We start from the raw sequence: 18,592 nt of genomic DNA, 5'->3' as shown, positions 1-18,592 counted from the left end.
CAATCATTGTCTCTACGTTTCTCAGAATAACCTAATCTGTAGAATAATTCACAATTCTACAATATGTATAGCAACAAAGAGAACAGGAAAACAAAGCATTATCACATAAAATGTACCCAATTAAATTATGACTTCACAAGCATATAAATATTACTTAATAATTAAAGTGCTGCTTGGATTAAAACTGTTTTAAAACGAAGGACTGATTCAAAGGCAATTAGTACCATGAAATGAAAGTTTTGCTTTGGGGACTTTTATTATTTACAAGATAGCTTTATCATTAATGTAAATTAGACAACATTTAACTAGGTGTCTACAATGCGTGTGGCAAAGAGCAGAAACCCCCATTTCTCTCTGAACCCATTTCTACATGGAACCTCTTCCCCTGGGAGGTGGCTGTTCAGATCTGGTCCCATGTACTGGAGTTATTTGCTGGCTGTACGAACCTCTTTGACCCTGCCCCTCCCGACTATTGTGAAGAAGATTCGCAGGAAGAATGCAGAATCCTGGCAGTATGGTCACACTTGGTTCCAAGAAGGAGGCGAAGGCTAAGAATGAGTAAAATTAAGCAGACAACCATGTGTGGCTCACTATTCTGCAAAGGCGGATTCCCCTGGCACAAATAGAAGAAAGACCCATGAATGAGATCATGTCAACTTCCTCTGCTTACATAGTCATGTCGTCCCCCTTTCCTTACAGAAAAACAAACCATGCATGCACCAGAGTTCAGGGCTGCATTGTAAAATGTTTCCAAAGTTCCCGTGAGAGCGCACTCACACAGGTCCAGGGGACTGACCCAGGCTGGCTTTTCCAGGCCTGGTCTAAGGGCCCTACAAGGATTCAGCATCCACTTGCTGCGTGTCCATGAAATCTGAACCTCTCCATGCCCACGAGTCCACGAACCTCTGGAAACACATGTTAAATGAACGGGCTTGACTTTGGAAGGAGAACATTTTTTCAAGAATTTCAAGGTAGTGGTGTTGGGCTGGCTGTGGGCTTGGTGATAAATTTTTGAATGCTAAAGGGAAGTGATTCTGGTTTTTGGCAGAGCCGGGCTCATAGAGGACTAGACTTGGTGAAATCGTTTCACTGATGAACTCTAAGTCAGAAAGAGTTTTCTAAATTATATTTTAATCCACGGATTAGTTCACTCGATTTCTTTTATGATTTTCTTTTCTCGCTAAATTATTTTTGCTCTCCAGGAGTGATTCCAGTTAGGAAATATGACATCAATTCCCAGAGTAGGCATTAACTCATGGTAGAGGAAAGGCTCAAGATCATCATATTTTATATACGAATGAGGTTCCTATAATCTAAATCTGAACATTACCCAATTGTTTTATGGGTATGTCGGCCTCTAAGTTACTGTACATTAAACAATGAGTAATATGTTGCTCTGGAAATTCTATATTAAAATCAGATGTGTATCAATGTCTTCATTTTGATTTTTTTTTTTTTTTGGTAGTTGCATACGTGAATATTTTTAAAGTCACTATGGGGGAAAAACAATTGTAAAGATCCTCTAGCTGATGTCAGACTAGTAGCCATCCCAGCCAAAGCAGAAGGTAAAAGGGACTCCAATGATTCTGGACCTCCTCAAAGTAATGTTTGCTTGAGGGCAGTGGTCTCTACAGACTGTAGTAGTATTCCTTACGATTTCAGAAACAAAGCTGTCTCATGCCAGATAATTTGGCAGTACAGTAGATGCTCTATTATCCGACCCCCAAATCTCCAAATCCAAGGCCAGCTGATCTTTTCTAGCCATAAGTCCTGCCCGCCCCCCACACAACTAGCTCCTATCATCACTGATGGGCTCCTCCTAGACGAGCTGTCTGAGTACCTCTGCTCCCCTCGGTTATACTGTCTACCTGCTAAGAGGAAGTTGTGTTTGCTTCTAACCCTGTCTATACAAACTGTGTGTCACTATGATCAGGCAATTTATGTACTATTTAAAATAAACTAATAAACGGTCCAGAAGAAAGATTTGTACTTTCTCTGAAAGAGTTTTTTAAGAAAATATCAAATCAGGAGTGGGTGAGAAAAATCATAAATGATTGGGGGGATGATGTAAATTCAGAAGAATTTTCTTTTCAGAATGCTTCAAGAATTTCTTTAACTTCCTGGTCTGCTTGGGAGGAAAAAAAAAAAAAAAAAACCAAAACCAAAGAAACCATGCAGTTGGGATGCTCATGCGAAAAAGGGTAAGGCAGAACATGAATCAGTGGCCCAGAACATGTTAAATTAATCCACATTGATATGCTTTAAGTTAAAAGAAAATGTTTAAGGTATGTGTCTGTCACTACTCATGATTTCCTCTTTTAATTGAAATTCTTTTTATTAACCCATAAGCTACTGATATATATTATACACACATATACACAGTATATAAATAAACTGTAGCAGATTTCTACCATACTATATAGATTTTCTACAACAGTATATAGATTTCTATTGTAGTATACAGATTTCTTCTGTAGTACATAGATTTCTATGGCGGTATGTAGAATACTCAGGTGTCGATGAAATAGAAAGGATGATCCAGGAAGCTATTTGAGTAAAAACAAGAAGGAAAAAGAATCTGAACTACGACAAGGAAGAAAGAGGTGTGTATCAGAGAAACTGCAAAGTGAAAGTAACAAACTCCTGAATATTTACAAGTCAACATGATTCCAAGGCTTGAGTGTGGGTGGTACGTAGCACCCTGGAAAGACACATGGAGTCCAGGAAAAGAAGCTAACCTAGTAGGAGGAAAGAATTTGGGTTTCTGATTTACTAAGTTTAGAACTGACAATGACAGCCAGGGGGAGATACCCAAATACCATTGGAAGGTAATTGGGAGGTAAAAACAGATAACCAAGTCAAAAAGTGGGCAGAAAACATGAATAGACACTTCTCTAAAGAAGACATTCAAATGGCTGACCTTTAAAAAATTTGAACATCATTGGCCATCAGGGAAATTCAAATCAAAAGCACATTAAGGGTCACCTGGGTGGCTCAGTGGGTTAAGCCTCTGCCTTCGGCTCAGGTCATGATCTCAGGGTCCTGGGATCAAGCCCCACATTGGGCTCCCTGCTCAGCAGGGAGGCGATAGACCCCACTATGCCTCAGTAGATAAGATGGTTGAGCCATTGAGATTCTTTAGGAGAATGAAATCCTGAACAGATCATATTGATGAGAGAAGGGAAGGCAGCATTACAGAAGACAGAGTTGGCAGTAAAAACTAAAAAAGAGTGTAAGGGATCCAAGGAAGTAGGAGAGAGGCAAGCCAAGGGAACAAGAAAGAGTAAGTTGGACAATAAGGAAAGGACCTTCTTTCTTAAACATGGGAGTAAGGAAAAAGAGAGGGTAAAGACAAGAGGAAAACTCAAACTGTTGACCTCCACTAGCCTACATTTTCCTTCTCAAGTCTTCCACAGTGTGGCCAAATCCATGCTCAGTGTTTAAGAGACTCTAACACCACGTACTTGTAATTATTAAGCATAGAGTTGGGGCCCAGAGTGGAGGCCCACCATGTAGGGGACACTCACCAAGGGAGAAACCGTTCACTGCATTCGGTGAAAGGAGCATTCTCCACAGAAAGAAAATACAACAAAAACCTTTCTTGTTGCTCTGTTTTCCAACTTGAATGAACAAGACCCAGACAATCACATCATCTGGGAGAATGAAGAAAAGACCGCATTCACAATTTCTAAAATTTTTCTTCATGTCTTCCAGTCACGACTGGGCAGAAAAGACACCCAAAGGCTTGCACTGAGGTATCACACAATCCCTCTGGGAGTCCACTTTCCTGAGTAATTGCCCTGTCTAGACTTCTCACGGCATTGGCTTGAACTCTTCCGCACACAGATTTTCTATGGCTGGGGTTGGTATTTCTAAATGAGGCCCCATCGCTCTACTCAGGTTTGCTTCTCGAATAGCAAGACCTCGCACTGACAAGGATGACAATTCCCAGCTGTCCCTGTCAGAGAGCCTCACCCAGCCGACCTTCCCTTCCCTACCTGTTCACGGCCACTTAAAAAGGTGCCAGATTTACACAGGAAGCAGTTGAACTGGCTTTTTCATGTTAGAAAAACCCCGACAGATAAGGCATTCAGAAGTTAATGTGATAGGAATCAGCCTCTTCTGGGTTATTTCAAGTTTACGCTAGAACATTTCAATTGTAGCGAGTAAATGGCATTCTCTGTTCTCAGTGCTCACAACCTCCAGTCTTCAAGACTTCTTCAAGAGGCAGAAGGTAACTACCTTTTACTATTCCAAGTGGGGTCCTCTCAGTGTCTCTCTGTCCCAATATATTCCTACAGTGAGGTTGCTCAAATCCCAGACAGCCCTATTTCATTCCTGCTGCTGAGGCCACAAGTCACCTTTAGGATGAAAATAATCCCAAGAAAGGAGATAATCAACTCCTTAGAAATTTGGTGTGAACAAGTTTGTCAGTCTATCCAGAACAACGAGGACCAGAAAGGCAAGGGCAGCAAATAGTCTAGACTCTAGATAGGCCAAGGAGAACAGGCCTGGTCCGGAAGCTACCCCAGGCTAAGGAGCCTAAGCTGCCAGCCTGGTCCCCTGGAGTAAATACAGAAATAATTAACACGGTTGCAAGTCAAAGATGGCTTCCATAACTTACTGTGAGACTCCGAAGCCTTATAGATCAGGCTCATTCCAGAACAAACATATCTAACAAGGTCACCTGAGTTGCAGACCACCGTTCGGCTCCAAGGATAAAATTCCAGTCCATTATTAATCTCCTCCCAGCCCAACCCCCAGGGACAGTCTCTGCTTTGGTTCACAAGGGGCTATGTTACAAAGAAAGAGCGATCATGGGGCGCCTGGGTGGCTCAGTGGGTTAAAGCCTCTGCCTTCGGCTCAGGTCATGATCCCAGGGTCCTGGGATCGAGCCCCGCATCGGGCTGTCCGCTCCGCGGATAGCCTGCTTCCTCCTCTCTCTCTTTCTACCTGCCTCTCTGCCTACTTGTGATCTCTGTCTGTCAAATAAATAAATAAAATCTTTAAAAAAAAAAAAAAAGAGCGATCAGAACACTAGTTGAGGGGCGCCTGGGTGGCTCAGTGGGTTAAGCCTCTGCCTTCGGATCAGGTCATTATCTCAGGGTCCTGGGATCGAGCCCCACATCGGGCTCTCTGCTCATCAGGGAGTCTGCTTCTCTTCCTCTCTCTCTCTCTGCCTGCCTCTCTGCCCACTTGTGATCTCAGTCTGTCAAATAAATAAATAAAATAAAATAAAAAAGAATTTTATAAATAGATTTCATCTACGTCATGCACCTCTTACACTGAGATAGGAAAGAAAATGAAAAAGAGACAAATACATGGACTGAGCAACGATTACATACTTGGAAATTCATCCTCTAATTTTCTCTTTTATACCCATTTTGCTTTGTTGTCCCCACTTCATTGATGAGAGATCCGATACTTACCGAAGTTAAATAACTTGCCCAGGGACATAAAACCAAATGGCACAGATTCAAGGTGTAGCCAGAGGGCTTTAGATACCAAATCTCATGCTTCTGCTACCGCACATGATGGCCTCATACTTTGATAGATTCCAGCAAATCACCCTGCATTCAACAGAGAAAATCACATGAGTTTGAAATGTAGCTATAGGGACACCTGGGTGGCTCAGTTGGTTAAGCACCTGCCTTCGGCTCAGGTCGTGATCCCAGGGTCCTGGGATGGAGTCTTGGCGTCAGGCTCCCTGCTCAGTGGGGAGCCTGCTTCTCTCCCTGCCTGCTGCTCCCCCTGCTTGTGTGCTCTCTCTCCCTCTCTGACAAATAAATAAATAAAGTCTTAAAAAAAAAAAAAAGAAAAGAAATGTAGCTATAACCCTAAGAACATTCTTGGTCCAAGTACAACCTTTGCTAAATAATCTCTTATCAAAGAAGGAAATTGTATGCCCATTCGATTCCTAAGAAGAATTTCAATTGAATTGTGGTAAATCATTAAAGCATTTTAAGTACCAAGTATGAAAATACAGTATTGTGTGTTTTATAACACATGTTAAAGCAAAGATTCAAAGGCAAAAATACAAAGGGATCCTTTAGAAAAGAATCTGATACTCTACATTATGCCCCATACGACTAATCTTGCATATCCAAATAGGATGTCTGAAAGAAATAATAGCTCTGGAATAGTTTAAATTCCTTCTCATGTCACGGTTGTACATCTTATTTTACTCTGGTGTTTAATTTAAATGTTTACTAAAGTCATAAATAGCTTCCCTTGAAATATGGTGACAGACTTGCTAGCAATTATATGAGAACACATATATTCTTAAATCATAATTCTCTGACACAGAGCAAACTAAGCAGGTCACGTCTTTCCTTTAAAATGAGCAAGAAAAAGAAAAGTAGCTTGTACCCCCACACGATTTGAAATTATTTCTAGGAAATCCATGGGGAAAAACTGATCTTCATGAAGCGAAGGATTTGGCTATTTGTTCCATGAGATTTGAGCATGCTTCTCCAAACATATGATTCTTCCTAGAAGAAGAATCAAGCGAAGACTGATTATGAGCTACTTGAGGCTTTAACTGCTAAGCATAAGAAGGTTCTGACCTTGCATTAGTTCTTGGACCACATGCTGCTGCAGGACCTCGCCCACCATGAGCTCCCTGAACAGTAATGGTGGCATCTGGACAAAACCACCTAAGGTGCCACACTGGGAGGTGTTCATCTCCACCTAGCCTCTTACTAAGCTCATTATGCTGAATTCTTAGATTAAGAAAGGGATAAAGCCCCAAATTCTTTGATTTTCTACTCTCTCCTCCAAAATTTAAGGAGCTGAAGTATTTGGCATGCTAGACTATACCTCTATTAGCAAAACTCATGATTACAGCTCAGGTCCACAGACTTTGCAGACTTCTAGACCGGAGTTGAGAAGGGGATCTTAGTTCCAAGAGCATTTTTAAGGATCCTTTTTAGTTAGTTTAGAGCCTTTTCTGCAAAGATAGGTTCCAGATGAATCCCAGAATTGGGAACATTGTGCCAAATACTTCAAAATTCTGAACACACTTCAAAGTAACTGCCGCTGTCCTCTAACCATTTTTGACTTAGTATCTTGGGAAATTCTTTTCCACGGATATATATCTGATTTTATAATAGACATCAATAGAGAAATGGGATTTGCTTTGCAGAAATTCACTTTATAGCCAAATTTGCTAGCATGCCTCTATTTCATAAACTGAGAGATGAATTTATTTATGTTCATAGCTATCATCTCTAGAACCGCCAACCTCTCCAGGGCTTCCTTCATGCAGAATCTGACAGGAGAAAATTGAGTCAAAGGAGAACGTGGCTAATTCAACAAATACAATAGAACGTATCAGGGAGAGCTCAAGGTAACATTTACAACCATGTCAGCGAACCCTTTCTTATGGAATGCCTCATTGCACTGCCTCTTGCTCTCAACCCCCTTCACCGGAGGTTTTTAAAAAAACAAAACAAAACAAAACCTACCTCAAAGTAGTGTCCTCACTGTGTTATTCCCATCCCTGTTTTACAGATTAGCAGGTAAAGGATCGGGGATGTTATCTGATTTCCCCAAGGTCACAGAGTTAAGGTACATGACCCTCATCTGAAGACAGAGCGCTTTCATGCATTCGATCCCCAAACCATTTTGTTCACTACACCACACTCATTTGCTTGCTCCATCTGTCAGGGTGCTGACCATGCTTTCTCCTTTTGGCTCTATTTTCCTCTCTTCCTATTGGATTTCTTTTTTCCCTTCTTCACCCACCTGAAAAGAAACAGGTGAACGAATACGAAATTTTCAAAAATCGTAATGCCTCTTCCATAACTGTCTCTTAAACTCTCTGATGAGAAACAAGATGCCGACCAACCTTCATTTCAGGTCAGGGCAGTCTTTAAGCCAAACTGCAAAAGGAAGACTTTGTGTGGGGCTGGGGAGGCAAGGGAGCGGGGAGGAGGGAACCATCCAGGACCCAAGTGGAATCTTTAAGCAGGATTCAGGAATACCTCGCAAGAGGCAGGAAGGGGCTCCTGGAGCAGGAAAGTCATTTATTTGAGCTTCAGATTATTCACTTTCCCAACTAATCAATAATTGTTATAATTAAAATTGATAGCTGCAAATAACATGACGGAGGGCCGCTGCCAGAATACTGATTGTGTCTTTGGCTTGGAAAGATAGGCAGCAGCGTGGGACACTTACTCTCCAATTTGCTTTTAGCTGTGTGCAAATTGCTTTAGCTGTATCCAGCTGATTTAGACCTTGCCTAGAGGTGCACGAGATTAATTGGGAGCCACACATTCATTGCTTACAGAATGGACTCTGTAATTGGCGAAATTTGTTAGTGCCAGTTATAAAATAACTATATAGTTCTGCTTTTAGCTGTCCTCTCATTATTCTTGCTGTTGAGAGGGGAGGGGAAACAATTAGGACCCGGCGGACGATTAAGATGGGCGTTTTTACATAAGGACTAAAAGCAATGCATCTGCGGTCAATATTTTATGCAAGCAACCAGGAGAGTGAAGATGGTATTGATTTTTCTCAGAAGCTGAAAGAGTACTTGAGCGTCTTGCAGAATTTTTCCATCTTTGTTGTGACCGACCGTACCTTTGATAGGAGAACCCACGATGTCAGCACCATGAGCAGATTTTTCAAAACGATTCTTTGTTTTCTCTGCTAACTTCACAGAGTCAACGATGACAGGCACCCTTTCTTGTTGCCCAAATGAAAGAGTAAGAAGGATCCCGAGGCCACAGTTGGGTGCCCTTTGATTTGTCTGATTTCTTCCACTCCCTTCTTGGGGTCTCAGGGTATGGGGGAGGGGGCATCCACTGTGCCTCAAGGAAATATCCGATGAAGCTCGATGAACATGAAAGTCATTTTTGGCAGGAAAACCATTTTTTTTTTTTCCAGGAGCAAAACCTTATAGACCAAGAAGAAAATACAAGCTACAGTACATGCTAGAAAAACAGACAGCTGTCTTCTTTGCTTTTAAAAAGCTCAACAGAGGGGCGCCTGGGAGGCTCAGTGGTTTAGGCCACTGCCTTCGGCTCAGGTCATGATTTCAGGGTCCTGGGATCGAGTCCTGCATCGGGCTCTCTCCTTGGTGGGGAGCCTGCTTCCCTCTTGCTCTCTCTGCCTGCCTCTCTGCCTACTTGTGATCTTTCTCTGTCAAATAAATAAATAAAATCTTTTTAAAAATTAAAAAAAAAAAAAAAGCTCAACAGAGGGATGCCTGGGTGGCTCAGTCAGTTAAGCATCTGCCTTTGGTTCAGGTCAGAATCCCAGGGTCCTGGGTTTAGTTCTGCATTTGGGCTCCTTGCTCAGTAGGAAGCCTGCTTCTCCCTCTCCCTCCGTCTCTTCCTGTGCTTGTGCTCTCTCTTTGATAAATAAATAAAATCTTTAAAAAAAAAAAGCACAACAGACTTAAATATGCAAAATGGTCAATGATATTCATTACATGAATCTTGGTATATTGCCATGCGCAGCAACTTGTACAAAGGCTATTCCCAGACATTTCAGAAACAAAGTATAAATACGTATATACACAAGGAGGAGAGATGTCAGGAACAACTCTTTGTCACTCAAGTGACAAATTCCCAACTCAAACTCATTTCAGTTCACAAACAAATTGAAGAGTGGGGGAGGGGTGTTTCTTGCCTCAGACAGCTGAAAAAGTCCGGAAGGAGGACCACTTTAGACACGCTTCTGGGCTCTGAAAGGTATCACGAAGTTCTGCTGCTATCGTTTTGCTCAACTTTATTTCCTGTAAAGTTCGCTTTGGGGAAAGCCCTCACCCCATGGAGGGTCTATCAGACCCAGAGTTAAAGTCTATCTGCTCAGCAACTTCCCTGTAGTTCCAGCAAATTCTCTGACAGAAATTTCGAGGGCCTGTAGTGAGTCACCAGCGCACCCCTGAGCCCCTCCCTGTGGCCAAGAGGGCAGAATATGCTGACCTACCACACAGGAGCCTGAGCACCCCCAGAGCAGGGGTGGGGGACCCTGCCTGCCGTCTCTGGACTGAGAGCCAAGGACAGAGTCCCCCATGGGACATGGGAAGAGCATTAGAAAGCAAGGAAATGGATGCCACGCGGGAACAACAAAGGACCACAAGACGGACAAACAAAATGCTAGGAAACTATTGGTATTACTTAATAGTATTTCTTAAACCTCATTCATTTCTACCCTTGGAATCTAATTAAAATGAAAGGTCTTTTGTTCCAGAAGAATCCTTATGTGATCCTGTCCTGCAAAATGTTGCCATTTACTTCAGGACGGTTCATGGACCCGACCCCCAGAGCCTAGATGATACTGTGGAAAGGAAAAAAATCTTTTTTTGCAGTATAGACGCGTTTAGAAGCATCTGCTTCTCCTAAGGGCAATGATTTTAGGTTTTCATTTTCTTTCTTTCTTTTTTTTCCCCAAGCAATTCCGTTGGTGAAGAATTCCCCTTATGTAGCTATTCTTTATCCTTGTTGTGGATGAGTAAACTCTGAAAACCCAAACTGTACCAAATGACTATTTTGTCCAAATGATAGATTGTCCAGGATCAGCCTTTCTATCGGGTGACTAACAGAGTGGCCACAAGAGTGATGTCTGCCCTTCTTTATCTGGCACAAGAGAATGAGAGTTCTGAGGTTAGGCAGTGTCTGTGATTCTAACTTAGTGTCTCAACATGAAGTTAAAGACTGCCAAAAATAGACCCTTTCTTTAATCTTACTTCATACAGGAAAAACGACACATAATAAGGCAAACTTTTTCATGGTTGGGATCAGGAAGAGAAACTGTTTAACATTACAGTGAACAATCAAAACAAAACATTTCATCAAGTCTTACCTCCAAAACATGAATTTTGATACTTAAATTCATTCTCATAATTTAAAAAAAAAAAAAAAAAAGTTAACTGCACATCAGGGGACAGAAAAGACACTGTTAGAAAAAAAAAATGTAGTATTGCTCCAGATCATATTCCCAGAAAGAGGTCTTGTCCTGTGATAAGAAACAATCTCAGAATTTGCTAGAAATACAGAAGGATGGAGAGGGAGAAAGGGTATGGGGGAGGAGCAGAACATCAGGTGTTGCTTTCAGATTTTGGAAAGGAGTTTAAATGAAAGCTTGGATGAAAGAAATGGCAAAATCACCACCATCGTAATGGTTAACGTTTGCTGAATATTCTGTCTTGGAGGAAGAAGGGACTGCTATGTCAAGACCAATAAATAATTCTTTTAACAATTAATCAAAAAGTTCTGTAGCCAAGGAATAAGAACAAAGTTAATGGCAGAATGAGATAAGGCAACAGAAACCAGGAAAAAAAAAAAAAGCATTAACAAAGGTCAAGGTCAAAGGTATGACTTTCTTTTTTTTTTTTTTTTTTAAGAGACAGAGAGAGAGAGCATGTGCAAACAGGTGCATGCGCAGGAGGGGCGTAGGGACACAGAAAGAGGGAGAAAGAGAATCTCAACCAGGCTCCACCCACAGCAAGGAGCCTGACACAGGGCTTGATCTCAGGACCCTAACCTCATGACCTGAGGCAAAAGTCAACAGTCAGATGCTTTACTGACTGAGCCACAGAGGTGCTCCTATATGTATGAATTTCAAAATATCTCATATCAATTTCACACACACACAGAAATATCTAGAAAGACCTATACTAACCGGTGACACAGAGCTGCTTTTTTTAGCTTGAGAAGACGTATTAAGGGAGACTTTATTTCCTTTATTCTCCTGTTTGGCTTAAAATAATTCTTAAAACAATCATTTAGTTCTCTATGATTTGCGCAAAAAAAAAAAAAAAAAAGACAGAACTAAGACTGTTTAAAATATGAGAATAATATATGTTTCTGATGTAGACAAAGAGAATTTGGTTCAGGTTTTCACTTCTCTTCCTAGAAACTGGACTGAACAAACAGGACTATGAGTAAAACATTTGTGACAAACTTGGATACCAAGCACACTACAGACTTCTTATTGCTCACGCTGCCTCCCACAGCGGAGACCAAGCAGAGCCCCCAAAGGAGCTATTCTGGAATTAGCAGAGAACCGTCCAGGAAGGGGTGAAGGGAACTGGTGAGTAGCAACTGAAAGGGAGCCACAGCAAAGTAAAAGACTGCATAGAAGGTTGGCTCTGAGATGACTGAGATTTAACAGTGCTGAGATCACACCACGAAGCTCAGAGAGAATCAGGAAGCGGTGAGGGCAGAACCCAGAGATGCCACGTGGAAGCAAAATGTCTCTCAGGCAGCGAAGGAAAGACTCTTAAGTTACAAACCATAGAATTTCATCTTGCCCTACTTCCCACCCTTAACAACAGAGCTTGTAAGTAAATAGATGGTCCAGGAAAATCTAACCCAATCAATCATGCGAAGCAAAATTGGCATGAGGCTGAAAAAAAATTAAAACATCAAAATTGAACAAGAGATTTTAAAAAACACTCAAAAACATTGCCATAGGGACGCTTGGGTGGCTCAGTCGGTTAAGTGTCCACCTTTGGCTCAGGTCATGACCTTGGGGTCCAGGGATGGAGCTTCACATGGGGCTCTCTGCTCAGCAGGGCATCTGCTTCTCCCTTTCCTGCTCCCCCTGCCTGTGCTCTCGGCTCTGTCAAGTAAATAAATAAAACCTTTAAAAAATATATATATATATAGGGGCGCCTGGGTGGCTCAGTGGGTTAAGCCGCTGCCTTCAGCTCAGGTCATGATCTCAGGGTCCTGGGATCGAGTCCCGCATCGGGCTCTCTGCTCAGCAGGGAGCCTGCTTCCTCCTCTCTCTCTCTCTGCCTCCTTCTTTGCCTACTTGTGATCTCTCTCTGTCAAATAAATAAATAAAATCTTAAAAAAAAAAATATATATATATATATATATATATATTGCCATAGGGTAGATGAAATCTGTAGTCACAAATTTTACCAGGATATGTTAAAGTTAATAATAAAACAATTATCTCCATAGAAGAAGTCTTAAAAAATAAAAATATAAGAACACAGAGCTGGGAAGACCAAACACTAAGCAGGATAAAATATATGTGGCAGAACTTGGGGAAGAAATACAAAAGAAAGAAATTAGGGAAATTAGTTGTTTTTTTAATGAACAAGCCAAGGGGAAAACAGATACTACAAAAAAAACAAAAAGGAATATTAAAGCTAGAAATGAAATCAGCTAATAAAATGAGATAGATAGAAAAAAAATTAAAAGAATTAGAAAAACAATAACAATTATAAAAGATAAAATATATCTGATAGATACAAAGTGAAAGGTATCCCACATACCCACAACTGGAATCTTCAAGAAGGGAAAGTAAAGCAGAGCAAGTATTTTTAAATAAGAAAGCTTTCCTGAAATAAATGAAGACTTGTATCCACACATTTAAATGGCATATCGTGTATTAGGGAAAACAACCAACACTGAGATACACTCTAATAAATCCATGGGAATTTTAAGATAAAAAATAATCCTCTGGATAGCTAGGCAAAAGAGCAAATCACGTACAATTCTTTTTAAGTACGGAAAATATTTTTCTATAACATGTTTTTAGAAGCCAATAAAATAAAAACTGAGAAGAGAAGATAGGAGGTAGAAATTAAATGAGCACAGAAGAATGTTATTTAATATTGGCAAAATGAGGGGCAGAAGTGAAAACATAATTAGCACTACAAAAATGACAATAAAAAAGACAATAAAGTTGAAGCAAGGCGTATATTTATGGAGAAAGAAGAGAACATGAGCTAATTTTATCACTGATGATAGTATTTGAGGTTATTATGCCATATATACTCTTATATGAGGTAATTATATACTTTCTATACTATAGAAGAGTTGGAGAAAATGTTTACACAAAAATACAAAATACAGGTACAGAGATACAAACCTTCTCAAATGTCAAAAGAATTACAATGTTAAAATAAGCAAAAAGAAAACATAAAATAATATGACATTGCAGAAACAAACAAATCTTTCATAGCCAAAAATTAAAAGTGCTAAACTTGCCTGTGAAAAGAAAGAGATTTTCCAGATCAGATTTTATAGGGTAATTTATCTCTATTCTGCATAAAAGAGACACATCTAAAACAAATGATTCAGAAGGCTTGAAATCAAAGGATAGGCAAAGATTTCTCCGGGCATATGCAAAATTTTAAAAATGGAGGCTTGCCTCTAGTGACAAAGGAATACATATATATAAGTGTACGAGTATATGCTAAACATGCTTACAGCTCCTAGTCCTATTGGGTACTGCCTGTCCGAAGATGCTAAACAAGGGGGTAAAAAACAGAAGACTGTTACTTTGGGCATTAACTAAGCTGAACTACTCACTATACCTCATTCTTGCTAAGCATCTAAACCACTACGTGTACCCTGACTCCAAGGTCTCCAAAGTGCCCTTTAAAAATGGCAGCCATTACTCAGAGGAGTCCACCACCCACTCCTCAACTCCCCTCACAACCAGTTTTTTAAAATGATGAAACTCTATTGTTTCAAAATGAAATTAACCTCTATCCAAAGAATTTTAGATAAGACTTCCTCCCAATGCGTATATTCTATTTGTAGCTCCAAAATGTTGAGCACTGTTAAGAGGGTTACTGAATCTGGTTTTTTTTTGTTTTGTTTTGTTTTAAGACTTATTCATTTATTTGGGGGCAGGGACTGGAGGAAGGAAGGGGCAGACAGAGAGGGAGAGAGACTCTCAAGCCAACTCCCCGCTGAGTGCAGAGTCACTTTATCTCACCCCCCAGAGATCATGACCTGAGCTAAAACCAAGAGTCCAGTGTTTAACCGACTGAGCCACCCAGGTGCCCCCAAAGTATTCTTTTTTTTTTTTTAAGATTTTTATTTATTTATCTCATAGAGAGATCCCAAGTAGGCAGAGAGGCAGGCCAGAGAGAGGACAAAGCAGGCTCCCCACTGAGCAGAGAGCCCGATGCGGGGCTCGATCCCAGGACCCTGAGATCATGACCTGAGCAGAAGGCAGAGGCTTAACCCACTGAGCCACCCAGGCGCCCCCCAACCTATTCTTAATAAAGACCTTTATTTGTTTGCTACTCCATTTGAGTGCTTTCCTCATTAAGCGCGTAAGAGTATGCAAATGATGTTATGCTAAAATAAAATATCATACACAAATAGCCAAGGACAAACTTTGCATAATAAATTTCACGGCAGCTAACATCATGGTGAAAGATGCTAGAACTGGCTAATAAACATTCTCCCTTAATGTAAGTATATATATATTAATTAAATAGAGATGAATTTCATAGAGATGGTGAAGCGATAGCAAGAGAAATAATAGAGATAAGCTAGACACATAGACAGATACCATGCTACATATTCATGAGGAGAGAAATGACAGTTCACTCTGAAACTGATTTATGTCCATCATTGTAAAAATCGAATAGTTCACAATGACATTCAAGAGAAAGCCCCTTCCTCCTCTAGGCTACTCCCTGATCCCCATTCATGACAGGTAACCACTGAAAACAACTTGAGAACCTGGCTTTCCAAGTGTCTATCCAAACGCAAATATAGAGCATAAACACACACGTACACACGGCAAGCCACACCTTGTAGCCACCATGTCCTATGCGTACATAAACATTTAACCTTCCAAGGTAGCATACTGTGGCTCTGCCTTGGCGAGACCATAGTCAAGGACATTTTAGTAGTTCTGGGCTGCTCAAAATGATGCAATGAACATTTTCATACAATCTTTATGTAATTGAGAATAGGTGGTAGGCTACACTAAAAGGAAATGCCTATGTATGTTTATATATATTTTTAAGGTTTTATTTATTTAAAAGAGAGAAAGGGAGAGAGCAAGCATGAATAGGGGAGGAAGCAGGCTCCCTACTGAGCAGGGAGCCCAAGGCAGGGCTCTATCCCAGGATCCTGAGATCACGTCCTGAGCCGAAAGCAGATGCTTAACCAACTGAGTCACCCAGGTGCTCCTGTATGTTTATATTTTTGACAAACAGTGCCAAGTGTAGGAACTTTGAGCCACACCTTCAATCAACATTTACCCTTGGTTGTACTAAGAGGTGAAAAGAAATCAGTTGTCCTTTTCATATATTCTATGACCACCTTTTTGTATTCCTATCTTTCACTGTGTTCCTTTTCTATTTCTGGTACCCTTCATCTCTCTCTTTTTTAAAAAAGATTTTATTTATTTATTTGACAGAGAGAGATCACAAGTAGGCAGAGAGGCAGGCAGAGAGAGAGAGGGGGAAGCAGGCTCCCCACTGAGCAGAGAGCCCAATGTGAGGCTCAATCCCAGGACCCTGAGATCATGAGCTCAGCCAAAGGCAGAGGCTTAACCCACTGAGCCACCCAGAGACCCCTCATCTCTCTTTTCTATGAGAGATGAGACCACTAAATGATCGAAACACATTTCTATCTCAGGACCTTTGCACTTGCTCTTCTCTCTGCCTGAGACAATATTCTTCTGGACATCTATATGACATGTTCCTCCAACTCCTTCAGCTGTCTGTTTCCTGAACCCCCTCTATAAAATGACATCATTTTCCAGCAACAATTCTCCAGTTCTCTCTTTTCTATGCTGGCTCAATGCTTGTAAAAAATAATGTCAGTATCCAAAATGGCCCTTTGCCTGTGGTAAATTTTGCAAATATTTCCCTCGGTTTCTTGTCCGTTATCTGACTTTATTGATGAGGTCTCAAAAGCAACTTTAAATTCTTTAATTTAAATTCTTTAAATTCTTTAATGTGGTCAAATTATCCATCTTTTCCTCTGTGATTTCTGAATCCAATGCTATGTCCAGAATCATCACTCCCATCCCAGAAATAAAAACAGATCACCAGTGTTTTCTTCTACTGCTATGATACTTCCACTAAATGGTTGATTCTAGAAGAATCAATTTCTCTGGCTTTTAAGGAGTTATGGAGTCATGTTAAATTCCAAGCTATTTGCTCCCATATGCCCAATCAGTATGTCAAAACATGTTTAAGATACACACATTTGCTGGTCAAGCAATGTTTCACTAGAAATAAAGATAAAATCATTCATATGTTTTCATACATTAATTTTGTTTTTCAGAAATATTAATAGTAGACTGTGGCCATTTCAGATGTTTTATAAAATATCTTTAAGAAACATAATCTGCAGCTTAAATAACATGAAATTGTTAGTTCTGTGTTACAGAGACAAGAGAAAGGAATACCCCCAAATTCTTTCTCAATAAGACGGACTCCTAAAAAAGTAAAGTCAATGATATTCCACAAAGGCATTTTTAAATCATTTCTTTGGTAGAGCTTAAATGGATTTTTAAGGGTTATATATCCACTGAAATTGCTATATCTTTTTGCTTTATAAACAAACAGCACCAAACTTTTATCAAAGAAGTTAAATGCGTTACTTCTTTGCCCCAATGAGCCCAAATCACAGAAATGGAATGATTAACATAATTCTGGACCATTTATAATTCATTCCAATGGGAATAAATATAGAAGCAATAACCAGAATAGGGCATCTTAGGGAGGCACGTCAAGCTTCTGGCAGGGATCGATTGATGGCCTAAGAACAGCAGTGCCTCTCAATCTTACTAAAGGTATAATGGTACCTTCCACCTTGCAAAATTCCCCCATTAACTTCCTTCCAGAGCTGGCTGCACCTGTTCCCGAGGCTGACTCCCATCCATTCCGTGCTCAGCCCTGCCTTTCACATCGTGAGGTAACTGCCTCCTCCTCCACATGGCTGTTTCTTCGCCACCAGGACAAGACTGAAACAGCTGGTAGGCAAATGAGTAAAATCAATAGCTAATCCTCAGTCCGGAGAACCCACATTCTCAGCACCTTTTTATAAGTACGTCCCTCTGCAAAGAATCTCCTGACATCTGCTTTCATAATTGTTCCAACCTCCTGCCTTTCCTAAAATCGCCCATGCGGGTGATGAAATTTTTAGGCTCATCCAAATAGACTGCTCCTACTTCCCCTTCAGAGTAAAAATTAGGTCCTTACAATGGCTTGTAAGACTCTGCTTTCTTGCCACCATTCTCTATCCAATTCCTAGGTCTTGTGCAGTGTACGCTGGTCACAGTGAGAATATTCAACTTGGCTACACAAGACAAAACAAGGGGGACTGATGCAAATCATTAGATGTGTCAAGCACAGATAATTAAATTATTTACCTGGGAGACAGGTGAAGACAGATAAAGCAAATAGAGCATATATGTGTGAACCTAGATAGAAGGGAAGTGGAAGAAGCAAGTAAATACTACATATTCATGACCACTAAATATAAACGAGACACACAAAGCACTGAATATTCATGATCTCCTAAATATAGATGAGGACCACTCACTGTTGACACTCACTCAAAGCCCCATCTGCCTCCTATCCCGGACAAAAACCTACGTACAACATAGCACTCAGGGGGTGTGCCCTTCCATGGACTGTGTCCCAGCCTAAGTGTACTAGTCCACTCCATTTTTTTCCCACTGGCTTCAAACTGTATGCTTGAGGTTACATTGCTTCAGTTAACTGTGTGATTTCCGTATCTTTAGTCCATGAGCTTTCTGTGCCACAACTATGGGACAGGTTGCCTGGCTGGGTACATGGAGGCTCCTTTTGTAAGGCTATGTCAACACATACTTTATCTGCCAGTGGACTCCTCATCTG

The sequence above is a fragment of the Mustela lutreola genome, chromosome 5, assembly GCF_030435805.1.
Source record: "Mustela lutreola isolate mMusLut2 chromosome 5, mMusLut2.pri, whole genome shotgun sequence".
NCBI classification, from domain to species: domain Eukaryota; kingdom Metazoa; phylum Chordata; class Mammalia; order Carnivora; family Mustelidae; genus Mustela; species Mustela lutreola.
This window is presented reverse-complemented; position numbering follows the sequence as displayed.